This window comes from Balaenoptera ricei, chromosome 17 (genome assembly GCF_028023285.1).
Source record: "Balaenoptera ricei isolate mBalRic1 chromosome 17, mBalRic1.hap2, whole genome shotgun sequence".
NCBI lineage: Eukaryota > Metazoa > Chordata > Mammalia > Artiodactyla > Balaenopteridae > Balaenoptera > Balaenoptera ricei.
In genome coordinates, this window is record NC_082655.1 from 44,245,641 (window position 1) to 44,257,648 (window position 12,008).

The 12,008-nt window shown below is 34.4% G+C and overlaps 1 pseudogene; it reads right to left on the bottom strand.

The window, feature by feature from the left end:
- Positions 1-11,427, bottom strand: part of LOC132351728 (ATP synthase F(0) complex subunit B1, mitochondrial-like) — a 32,208-nt pseudogene extending 20,781 nt beyond the window's left edge.
- Positions 11,428-12,008: the final 581 nt, after the last annotated feature.

The window sequence follows — 12,008 nt, forward strand, 5'->3', positions numbered from 1 at the left end:
TCAAATCACTTCTCAACCTAAAATGATTCAAGCTATTACCTCTGGCTACCTTTCAAGTCTTATTTCTCTCTCACAGACTTTATGCTCCAATCATACTAAACTCCTTGGATGAATATGTCCTATTATTTCCTACATTTATGCCTTTGTCTTTGCTTTTCTCAAACATTTCTATGTCAAATCCCTAGCATTCGAGTATTCTGAAGATAAACATACAGTTTTAGCTACTTCTTGGATGGTGTAACTGAGCAAGTGGGCTCGTTTCACACTGTTCAATGGAAAGTCCAAATACCAACGCAACGGCCTTTTGCAGAGAGAAAAGGCTTTAAAGTAGAGTGGCCAAGCAAAGAGACAGAAGGCAAGGCTCAGTTCTGTCTCCCCAATCAGCTTTTGTGTGGGATATTTATTGTGGGAGGAGGGAATAAGAGGGTGTTGGGACGAAGAAATGATTGGTAGGAGGGTAAAGAGAAGTGTTAAGAGTCTTCTGAGCAGGTGCAACTGTCTTTCAAGTCTCTTCATGGGTTGTATGTGTAAATTCAGGGGGGTCCATGTGTTTAAGGCAGTAAATTTTCAGCCCATGACATCTAAAATTCACTGATCATTCTAGTCCTTAAATACATCTGAGTGATGTTCAGTCAAAGGAAGATGTCAGCAGCTGTTTTCTCATCTGTAGTTTTCCTATTTTTCTGCAAACTAAGCTAAAGGGTCTTAATTAATCATCTTTTGCCTTATTTTAACCTGGTGGGTATGAGCATACAGTTTCAAAGGTAGAGTGATTTGTCTTGAAAAATTAGCTAAGAATGGGGAAAAAAATCCACCAACTCATGTTTTATTAAGAAAATATTGTCTGTGTATCTGTAGACTTTAAATATTTTTTAAATCACTGTTCATCTTAGAATTCTCAATGTGGAACTGAAAACTAAAACTGTAAGTCATTTTAAAACTTCAAATAATAGAATTTTTAAGGCTAGAATAGAATCCATTTGGAATGGTTAAGCTGCCATATATCATGATATACCAGTATAATGTCTTCTGGGTGGAAATAATGTGTACTATTTAGAACCCAAGCAAAAATGAATATCAAAACCAAACAACTTTGATTCCATAAATTGCTGAGACTCTCTCCATGTTACTACTGACTTCAACATGACTTCCCTCCAATAAAATATGTGACAAAGAATTTTCAGATGCTGTCAGCAAGCTCCAGGTAGAATAGCTTCTGTTCTTAGTGAGTGGCCATAGTAGCGGTAAAGGAAGACTCTGAGCCCGCCTCCTCCCACAGGCAAACCAAGATTGTAAGTATTTACAGAGAAACTATCCATGAGAACAACCTGAATACTATCAGAAAAGATCTTCTACAGCTAAAGATATAAAGAAGGAACCACAATAAAACAGGTAGGAGGGACGGAGACACATATAGTTAAGACCCATACTTCTGGGTAGGCAACCCACAAAAGGGAGGATAATTACAATTGAAGTGGTTCTCCCCAAGGAGCAAGGGATCCAAGCTCCACATAAGTCTCCCCAGCCAGGGGGTCTGGCACCAGGAAGAGGAACCCTCAGAATATTTGGCATTGAAGGCCAGTGTAACTTACATTTGGGAGAGCCACAGGTCTATGGATAATAGAAACGCCTCTCTTAAAAGGAATGCATAAAATCTCACACACTGTGAGACCCAGGGCAGCAGTAATCTGAAAGGAACCTGGGACATACCCACTTGGTGATCCTTCAGAGCCTCCCAGTGAGGCAGGAGGCAATTAAAGCTCACCCTGGGGACATACATGCTGGCAGCAGCCATGTTGAGAAGCTCATCCCACCACAGGAACACTAATGATGTTAAGTGCCATTTTGAAATCCTTCCTCAAACTTATTAGTGCCAGGACCCAGCCCCACCCACCAGCAGCAGGCAGTCACCACACAAGGCAAGGTCTGACAACCAATTGGACCAGGGCCCAGCCACACCTATCAGCATGCTCACAGGAGTTGGCCTGGCCACAGCAGAAGGACACATGCAGCCCACATAAAGAGCACCTCCAAAACATATAGCTCTCATAATCAGAGGTGAGGGTGCTGCTGGGCCCCATAGTACATTTCTTACATAAGACCACTCCTCCATGATCAAGAAATGTAACCAACCTACATAAAAATACACAGAAATAAAAACAGCAAATAAGACAAAATGAGGCAACAGAGAAATGTGTTCCAAATGAAGGAACAAGATAAAACCCCAGAAGGAGAACTAAGTGAAGTAGAGAAGCAATCTACCCAGTAAAGAGTTTAAGGTAATGATCATAAAGATGTTCAAAGGACTTGGGAGAAGACTAGATGAACAAAGAAGTTAGAAGTTTTTAACAAAGAGTTAGAAAATGTAACAAAGAACAAATCAAAGCTGAAGAATACATAACTGAAATAAAAAATACACTAGAAGGAAGAAGCAGTAGATTAGATGATACAGAGGAACAGATCAGCAAACAAGAAAGCAGAGTAATGGAAATCACTTAAGCTGAACAGAAGAAAAAAAAGAGTTTAAAAAATGAGGGCAGTTTGAGATGTTCTAGGACATCAAGTGAACTAACATTGGCATTATAGGGGTCCCAAAAGAAGAAGAGAGAGAGAAAGGGGCAGAAAACATATTTAAAGGCATAATAGCTGAAAATTTTCCTAACCAGGGAAAGAAAACAGACATCCAGGTCCAGGAAGCACAGAGAGTCCCAAACAGGTTTCCAAAGAAAACCACACCAATATACATCATAATTAAAATGGCAAAAATTAAAGATAAAGAGAAAATATTAAAAACAACAAGGAGAATGCAACATTGTGTACAAGGGAACTCATAAAGGGCTATCAGCTTACTTTTCAGTAGAAATTCTGCAGGACAGAAGGGAGTGGCACAATATACTTAAAGTGATGAAAGAAAGAAAAAACCTTCAACCAAGGGTATTCTACTTGGCAAGGCTTTATTCAGATTTGAAGGAGAGATCAAAAGTTTTACAGACAAGCAAAAGCTAAAAGCACCACCAAAGCAGTTTTACAAGAAGCTAAAGTGACTTCTCCAAACTAAAAAGAAAAGGCTGAAACTAGAAATATTAAATTATAAAAGGAAAAATCTCATTGTTAAAGGGAAATATACAGTAAATGTAGTAGATCAATCAACTTATAAAGCTAGTAGGATGGTTAAAAGACAAAAGTAGTAAAATCTTTTATATCCACAATAAGTAGTAAAGGGATACACAAAACAAAAGGATGTAAAATTTAATGTCACAAACAGTAAATTGGTAGGGTGGGGAGTAAAAATACAGGGTTGTTAAAATGTGTTTGAACTTAAGAGATCAGCAACTTAAAATAACCATATAGATATAGAAATATATATAGATACTGATTGCTATATATAAACTCCTAGTGTCCACAAGCCAAAAATCTATACTAGATACACACACACACACACACACACACACACAAGAAAAAAATCCAAACATATCACTAAAGGATGTCATCAAATCACAGGGAAGAGAGCAAAAGAAGAAGAAAGGAAAATAAAAGAACCACAAAAACAAAGTAAAAACAATTAACGAAATGGCAATAAGTACATACATATCAATAATTATTTTAAATATAAATGGACTAAATGCTCCAACCAAAAGACATAGAGTAGCGAAATAGATATGAAAACAACACTCATATATATGCTGCTTACAAGAGACTCATTAATGATCTAAAGAAAAACACAGACTAAAAGTGAAGGGTTGGAAAAAGATATTTTATGCAAATGGAAATGAAAAGAAAGATGGGATAGCAATACTTACATCAGACAAAATAGACTTTAAAACAAAGACTGTAACAAGAGACAAAGAAGAAAATTACATAATGATCAAGGGACAAATCCAAGAAGAAAATATAATTATTGTAAATATATATGTACCTAACATAGGACCATCTAAATACATAAAGCAAATATTAACAGACATAAAGGGAAAAATTAAAAGTAACCCAAAAATAGTAGGAAACTTTAACACCCCACTTACAGCAATGAACAAGTCATCCAAACATAAAATCAGCACAGAAACATTGACCTTAAAACACACGTTAGACAAGATAGACTTAATAGACACATATAGAACTCTCCATCCAAAAGCAGCAGAATATACATTCTTTTCAATTATACAAGGAACATTCTCCGGGATGGATCACATGGTAGGCCAAAAAACAAGTCCCAGTAAATTTAAGAATACTGAAATTATATCAATCATCTTTCTTAACCAAAATGCAATGAGACTAGAAATCAACCACAAGAACAAAACTGCAAAAAACACAAACACTTGAAGACTAAACAATATGATACTAAACAACAAATGCATTACTGAAGAAAACAAAGAAGAAATCCAAAACTATCTGGAGACAAATAAAAATCAAACAAAATGATCCAAAATCTATAGGAAGCGTTAAAAGCAGTTCTAAGAGGGAATTTACAGCAATACAAGCTTACCTCAGGAAACATGAAAATTCTCAAATGAACAACCTAATCTTACACCTAAATGGACTAGGAAAAGAACAAACAAAATCCAAAGTTAATAGAAGGAAAGAAATCATAAAGATCAGAGCAGAAATAAATGAAGTAGAGACTTAAAAAAATTTTAAAAAAAGAAAAGACTGATGAAACTAAGAGTTGGTTCTTTGAAAAGACAAACAAAATTAATAAAACTTTAGCCAGACTCATCAAGAAAAAAAGGGTCCATATCAACAAAGTCAAAAATGAAAGAGAAGTTACAACCAACACCAAAGAAATACAAAAGATCATAAGAGACTACTACAACCAATCATACGTCAATAAAATGAGTGGCCTAGAAGAAATGGGCCAATCCTAGAAATGTACAATCTCCCAAGATTGAATAAGGAAGACATAGAAAATATGAAGAGAATAATTATCAGTAATTAAATCAAATCAGTAATTTAAAATTCCCAAAAAACAAAAGTCCAGAACCAGAAGACTTCACAGGTGAATTCTACCAAACATTTAGAGGAGAGTTGACACCTATCCTTCTCAAACTATTCCAAAAAATGTAGAGGAAGGAAGGTTTCCCAACTCATTCTATGAGGCCAGCGTCACCTTGGTACACAATGCTGATGAAGACAGCACTAAAAGAAAATTACAGACCAATATCACTGGTGAACATAGATGCAAAAATCCTCAACAAAATATTAGCAAACTGGACCCAAAAATACACTAAAAGGATTACATACCATGATCAAGTGGAATTTAACCAAGGAATGCAAGGATTTTTCAATATCTGCAAATCTATCAATGTGATACACCACATTAACAAATTGAAGAATAAAACCCATATCATCATCTCAATAGATGCAGAACAAGCTTTTGACAAAGTTCAACATCCATTTTTGATTAAAAACTCTCAACAAAAGGGGTATAGAGGGAACATACTTCAGCATAATAAAGGCCATGTATGGCAAGCCTACAGCTAACATCATACACAGTGGTAAAAAGCTGAAAGTATTTCCTCTAAGATCAGGAACAAGACAAGCATGCCCACATTCACCACTTTTATTTAAAAGAGTATTGGAAGTCCTAGCCACAGCAATCAGACAAGAAAAATAAATAAAAGAAATCCAAATTGGAAAGGAAAAAGTAAAACTATCACTGTTTGCAGATGATGCATTATTATACATAAAAAATCCTAAAGATGCCACCAAAAAACTACTGGAACTGATCAATGAATTCAGTAAATTTGCAGGATACAAAATTAATATACAGAAATCTATTGCATTTCCATACACTAACAATGAACTATTAGAAACAGAAGTTAAGGAAACAATCCCATTCACAATCTCATCAAAAAGAATAAAATACCTGGTAATAAATCTAACTAAGGAAGTAAAAGACCTGTACTCAGAAAACTAAAAGACATTGAGGAAAGAAATTTAAGATGACACAAACAAATGAAAAGATACACTGTGCTCATGGATTGCAAGAATCAATATTATTAAAATGACCATACTACCCATGGCAATCTACAGATTGAATGCAATCCCTATCAAAATGCCAATGGCATTTTTCACAGAACTAGAACAAATAATTCTAAAATTTGTACAGAAACACAAAAGACCCCAACTAGCCAAAAAAAAAAAAAAAAAATCTTGAAAAGAAGAACAAACCTGGAGGTATCATGCTCTCTGATTTCAAACTATACCACAAAGCTACAGGAAGCAAAACAGTGTGGTACTGGCACAAAAACAGACACATAGACCAACGGAACAGAATACAGAGCAGAACAGAATAGTTCAGAAATGAACACACATTTACATAGGCAATTAATCTATGACAAAGGAGGCAAGAATATACAATGGGAAGAATATAACCTCTTCAATAAATGGTGTTGGGAAAACTGGACAGTTACATGCAAAATAACCAAACTGGACAACTCTCTCACACCACAAAAATAAACTCAAAATGGATTAAAGACTTTAAGTTAATACCTGAAACCATAAAACTCCTAGAAAAAAACATATGCAGTACACTCTTTGACATTGGTCTTAGTAATATTTTTTTGGATCTGTTTCCTCAGGCAAGGGAAACAAAAGCAAAATGGTGAGACTACCTCAAACTAAAAACATTTTGCACCGCAAAAGAAACTTATCAACAGAAAGAAAATCTTGCCTACCTAATGGAAAATGATATTTGCAAATAATATACCTGACAAGGGGTTAATATCCAAAATATACAAAGAACTCATACAACTCAACATCAAAAAAAAAAAAAAATCTGATTAAAAAATGGGCAGAGGACCTGAATAGACATTTTCCCAAAGAAGACATATAAATGGTCAACAGGCACATGAAAAGATGTTCAACATAATTAATCATCAGGGAAATGCAAATCAAAATCACCATGAGATATCACCTCACACCTGTTAAGATGGCCATTATCAAAAAAGACAAGAAAAAAGAAGTGTTGATGAGGATGTGGAGAAAAGGGAACCCTTGTTCACTGTTGGTGTGACTGTAAGTTGGAGCATCCATTATGGAAAACAGTATGGGTTCCTCAAAAAATTAAAAATAGAAGCATCATACAATCCAACAATTCCACTTCTAGATATTTATTGGAAGAAAAATTGAAAAGATATATGCACCCTTATGTTCACTGCTGCATTATTTACAATAGCCAAGATATTGAAGCAACCTAAGTGCCCATCAATTAATAAATGAATAAAGGAAATTATAGATAGATAGATGATAGATAGATAGATAGATAGATGATAGATAAATAGATAGATAGATAGATGGATAGATGGATAGATGGATGGATGGATGGATGTAGTGGAATATTACTCAGCCATAAAAAAAGAATGAAATCTTGCCATTTGTAATAATATGGATGGACCTAAAAGGCATTATGTTAAGTGAAATAAGTTAGCCAGATAAAGAAGAATACTGTATGTTTTCACTTATATGCGGAATCTAAAAAGCAAAACAAATGAACAAATGGAAACAGTCATATATACAGAGAACAAATAGGTGATAATTAAAGGGGAGGAGGTTTGGGGGAGGAGAGAAATAGGTGAGGGAGATTAAGAGGTACAAACTTCCAGTTACTACAATATAAGTGACTGGTATGAAATGTACAGTGTGGGGAAAATAGTCAATAACTATGTAATATTCTTCTGTGGTGACAGATAACTTAAATTATCATGGTGATCATTTTGAAATGTATAGAAATATCGAATCACTATATTGTGTTCAAGGAACTATCAGAGTGTTAGAAGCCACTTACACTTCAAAAACAAACAAACAGATAAACTCATGGAAAAAGATCAGATTTGTGATTTCCAGAGGAGGGGGTGGGGGAGAGGGTAGTTCAAATGGTACAAAGTTCCAGTTATAAGATAAACAAGTACTAGGGATGTAATGTACAATATGATAAATATAATTAACACTACCATATATTATAAATGAAAGCTAAGAGAGTAAATTCTGAGAGTCCTCATCACAAGGAAAAAAAATTTCTATTTCTTTAATTTTGTATCTATATGAAATGATGAATGTTCACTAAACTTATTGTGGTAATCATTTTATGATGTATGTGAATCAAATCATTATGCTGTACACCTTAAACTTATACAGTCTTATGTGTCAGTTATATCTCAATAAATCTGGAAGGAAACAAAAAGAATAGTGTCTATCTTTTGGAAGGTGAAATACATGAAGCTAAATACATGAAATACAGCTACAAGCTGTACACCTTAAACTTATACAGTCCTATGTGTCAGTTATATCTCAATAAATCTGGAAGGAAACAAAAAGAATAGTGTCTATCTTTTGGAAGGTGAAATACATGAAGCTATAGTCATCCAACTTCCACTATCTGTCAGGAGCAGGATTTCTGGGAGTTGGAGGAGGTCAGTGTATTTAACTGGAAAATCCTACCCCAAAGTCTCATTACCACAAAATACAAGATATTACGTATAAATGACATTCCTCAACTTCAAGATTAAAAAACTACCTAAATATGGTGTCCCAGACTTCTCACTTTCACTTCTCACCTGTCAGTGTTCCAAAGAACTGATCAGAAGCTATTTCTACCACTAAATTTGGGGGGACTGATGATGTAAAATTCCTTTCAGAGCACTGTCACCAAGGTGATCCAAAAATTTAATTCAGTATATCTTAAAGCCTTTGTGATTTAAAGCATTTCAAAACTTTCCTTCAATCAGTAACAGTGATGAGAAAAAAAAATATTTGCCTCACCAATTACCTGACTTCAGTTTCAGTTTGTAACATTTCTTTTTTTTTTTCACTTTCAGTAAAAATAAGGTAAAACAGCCATTTTAAAAGGACATTTTGATAGTATGTTATTTGTGATTGAGACTAATTTGTTTTAAAAATTGTTTTATTTACTTCTAGTAATAATTAACTGGAAAAGAAAATGCTGGCAAAGAGGGAAAAAAATATATGTATAAATAAAACAGTTTGGGGTTATACCCTACTGATGTCTATTCAAAAAAGCAAATCCCAAAGCAGTCAGTCTTTTAGAGTCTTTGGACAGCCCAATGGAAAAGAACACAAAATGTATTGTCCAACTGGCTCATTCAGGAACAACTGATCCTTAGACAACAAGAAGATAACATGTTTAGCAAAGCTACATTCTATTATTTTAAATTATTAAATTATTTTTCAACATATTTAGGAGATAATACGTTACTTTCTTTAAATGGACTTGGATTCCCAGAGCTGTTTTGTCAAACCCTTAATATCATTTACCTCTCTGAGTATTTACCTCTCTGAGTACTTACCTTCTAAGACAGAAACTGTTGGAAGGAAGCCAGTGTTTGTGAAGGAGTGCATTGTACTTTTGAAAGATGTTTCTTCTGTAATTTTATGATTCTGATGCAGCCTCCTTGCTAGCCTGACTTCCCTGATCATGGATTCCAGTCTAGGGCTATAGTTTAGTGCCCTTGCAGACTGCTGGTAAACAGTGAGCTAACAATGAATTTCTACTTTGGAGATAAGGGAATGAAACATTTCCATGAGAATTCTAATAGCCACAGGGAAACAGAATAGCATGGGTAATCTTTAAAACCACAATTTCAGAAGATTGTTAAATTCTATCAAATAATAAAATTCCATTCTGAAAATCAAACCACAGAGAAGGTAAACAATTCCACTATAAAGTAAACAGTACAGCTTACTACATATTTGAAAGAATGAGAGATTTGATTTTGAGCTATACAGGCCTGAATGTGTATTCCCAAATTGATAAAAAAAAATCCATGTCCCATTTTGTGTTACCTATCTAAATGACTTTTAACAATTATAGATAAAAATTAAAATTATTTGCATTGTTGAAATTTTTCAAGTAAATTCTGATTTTTCAGCTATTTTCCTAAACAGTTTTGCAATATTTATTTGGTTTCATAACTAAAGGTAACAAAAATAATCAGTGTTGGAAATGATTCAGAATAACTCTCTTGTATTTCTTCACGTCTTGCAAGTGATGCACTGACTTACCATTGTTCCTTTGTTTTCAATGATGATTGTAGTGTAAATGGCCTTGGAGGATACAGATAACACCCTTTTCTGGAGCAAAACGCAGGCATGCCTACTATCAAGTATGAAAGATTCCAGATCTTTAAGCTCAGAGTTCTTTTCCTGCAATTCAACCCACCCACCCTGTATGCAGTAATCATCTGACCCTTTGGGGAAAACCAGCTCAGAAATGCTGATACTCTGGCTACTGCTAATGCTGAGTAGTAAACTGTCTTTTGTCCCTGACCCAGGAGTTTCATGTCCTCTACTTGCATTCATGAAATGTGTCAGGCAAACTTTCAAGTTTATGAGTAAAATATCAAACCCTTCGCAGTTCTTGACAACCAGGTGTGTCACATTGAAGATGGGTCTCAAACAACTAGTTGGACTTAGTACAAGTTAGCAATGAGCCTATCATTTTATTGGGTTAGAATAGAGATAGCCAACTTTTTCTTAATTATCTTGTTACTAAATATTTTAGGCTTCTGGTGCCTTACATTCCCTGTTGCTGCTACACAACTCTGCTGTTATAGCACAAAATCAAAATAGATAATATGTACATGAATAAGCATGGCTGTATTCCTCTAAAACTTTATTTGTAGATACTTAACTTTGAATTTTCTATAATTTCACATGTAATTAAGTATTATTTTTCTTAAATTTTTTTCCAACCATTTAAAAATTTTAAAACCGCAATTATCTCACAGGTTGTATAAAAGCAAGTGTCAGGCTGAACCAACCACTGGAATAGAAAAAGACTGCCAAAAAAAATTAAACATATTAGTTTATTTTTTGTTCTTTCTGTTTTAATTGATCTGGAAGAACCATAAGCACATGGAGCATTTGGGATAAGAAATATTTTTATAAGTAGAATATAAAAATTCACTGTCACTTAACCCTTCATTTTCCAACCTCAGATTCTAATGTTTTTCAGTTTGTCTGTTTCATAATCTAGAGGGCTATATGAATGCAAAGGAAATATACCACTAAAAGGACAATTATTGGCATTTAACATTTCAATTTCCTTTGAACTGTAATGATTTTAATAACTTTAGCACTATTTTTGCATATATTCTTTTAGTCTTCCATGAAACCCTCTCACTGGTAGGCATCATGTCTATGATTAGTTGGTGATGCTTCACAAAGCCTCATGCCCATAAAGAACAGAAAAAAACAAACAGATTTCTTTGCCATGTTATATTATATTAAATTTTATGATTCGCTCAAACCTAAAAATTATTTAAACCACTTTGATAACTTAAAGAAAGCACCTAGTACAGTGCCTGGCAATTAGTACAGGCCCAATATGTATTATCTTGTTGGCTATTAATAAATGTTGGCTTTATTATTAATATTACCTTGAAGTTAGACTCAAGCTTACCTGAACTGGGTCATGTAGGATTTTCCACATCTTTCATTTACACAAACAAGAAAGCAAAACATACACTCATTTGCATAATGCTTGAGACTGAATTTGGATTCATACGTATATGAAGTTTGCTTTGGTGAAAATGGATATCTCTGTTTCTTCTCAAGGAAGGAATTTATAAATAATTAGCAAACATTGAATGAGTGAGTGAGTGAAACTGTCACCATCAACTTGACCTTAAGTTCACTGACTAACCCAGAACGTAGGCTTCAAGGGGCAGCTTTCATAAAGACCATTAAACTAGGTAGCTGTGTTTTACTTCTCTGTTTAAATTATGAAGTTTTTTTTTTTTCCATCATGAATACAGATTAGAGAATGACCCAGCAGAGCAAGACCCCACAGTTTGACCCTAATCAGCACCAGATAATATCCCTGAGTGAATATATTACCTAATTTGCTGCATAATAGCCACGGAGCAATACACAAGTCTCAAGTCAACACTTGGCTTTGCACTTCTCACACACACATTCTTTCAATCTAGACAGTGTTTTTAGTCAGGACTTAAGATTTTCTGCAGGTTTGGAAGGAACCTATTCTTTATAAATCA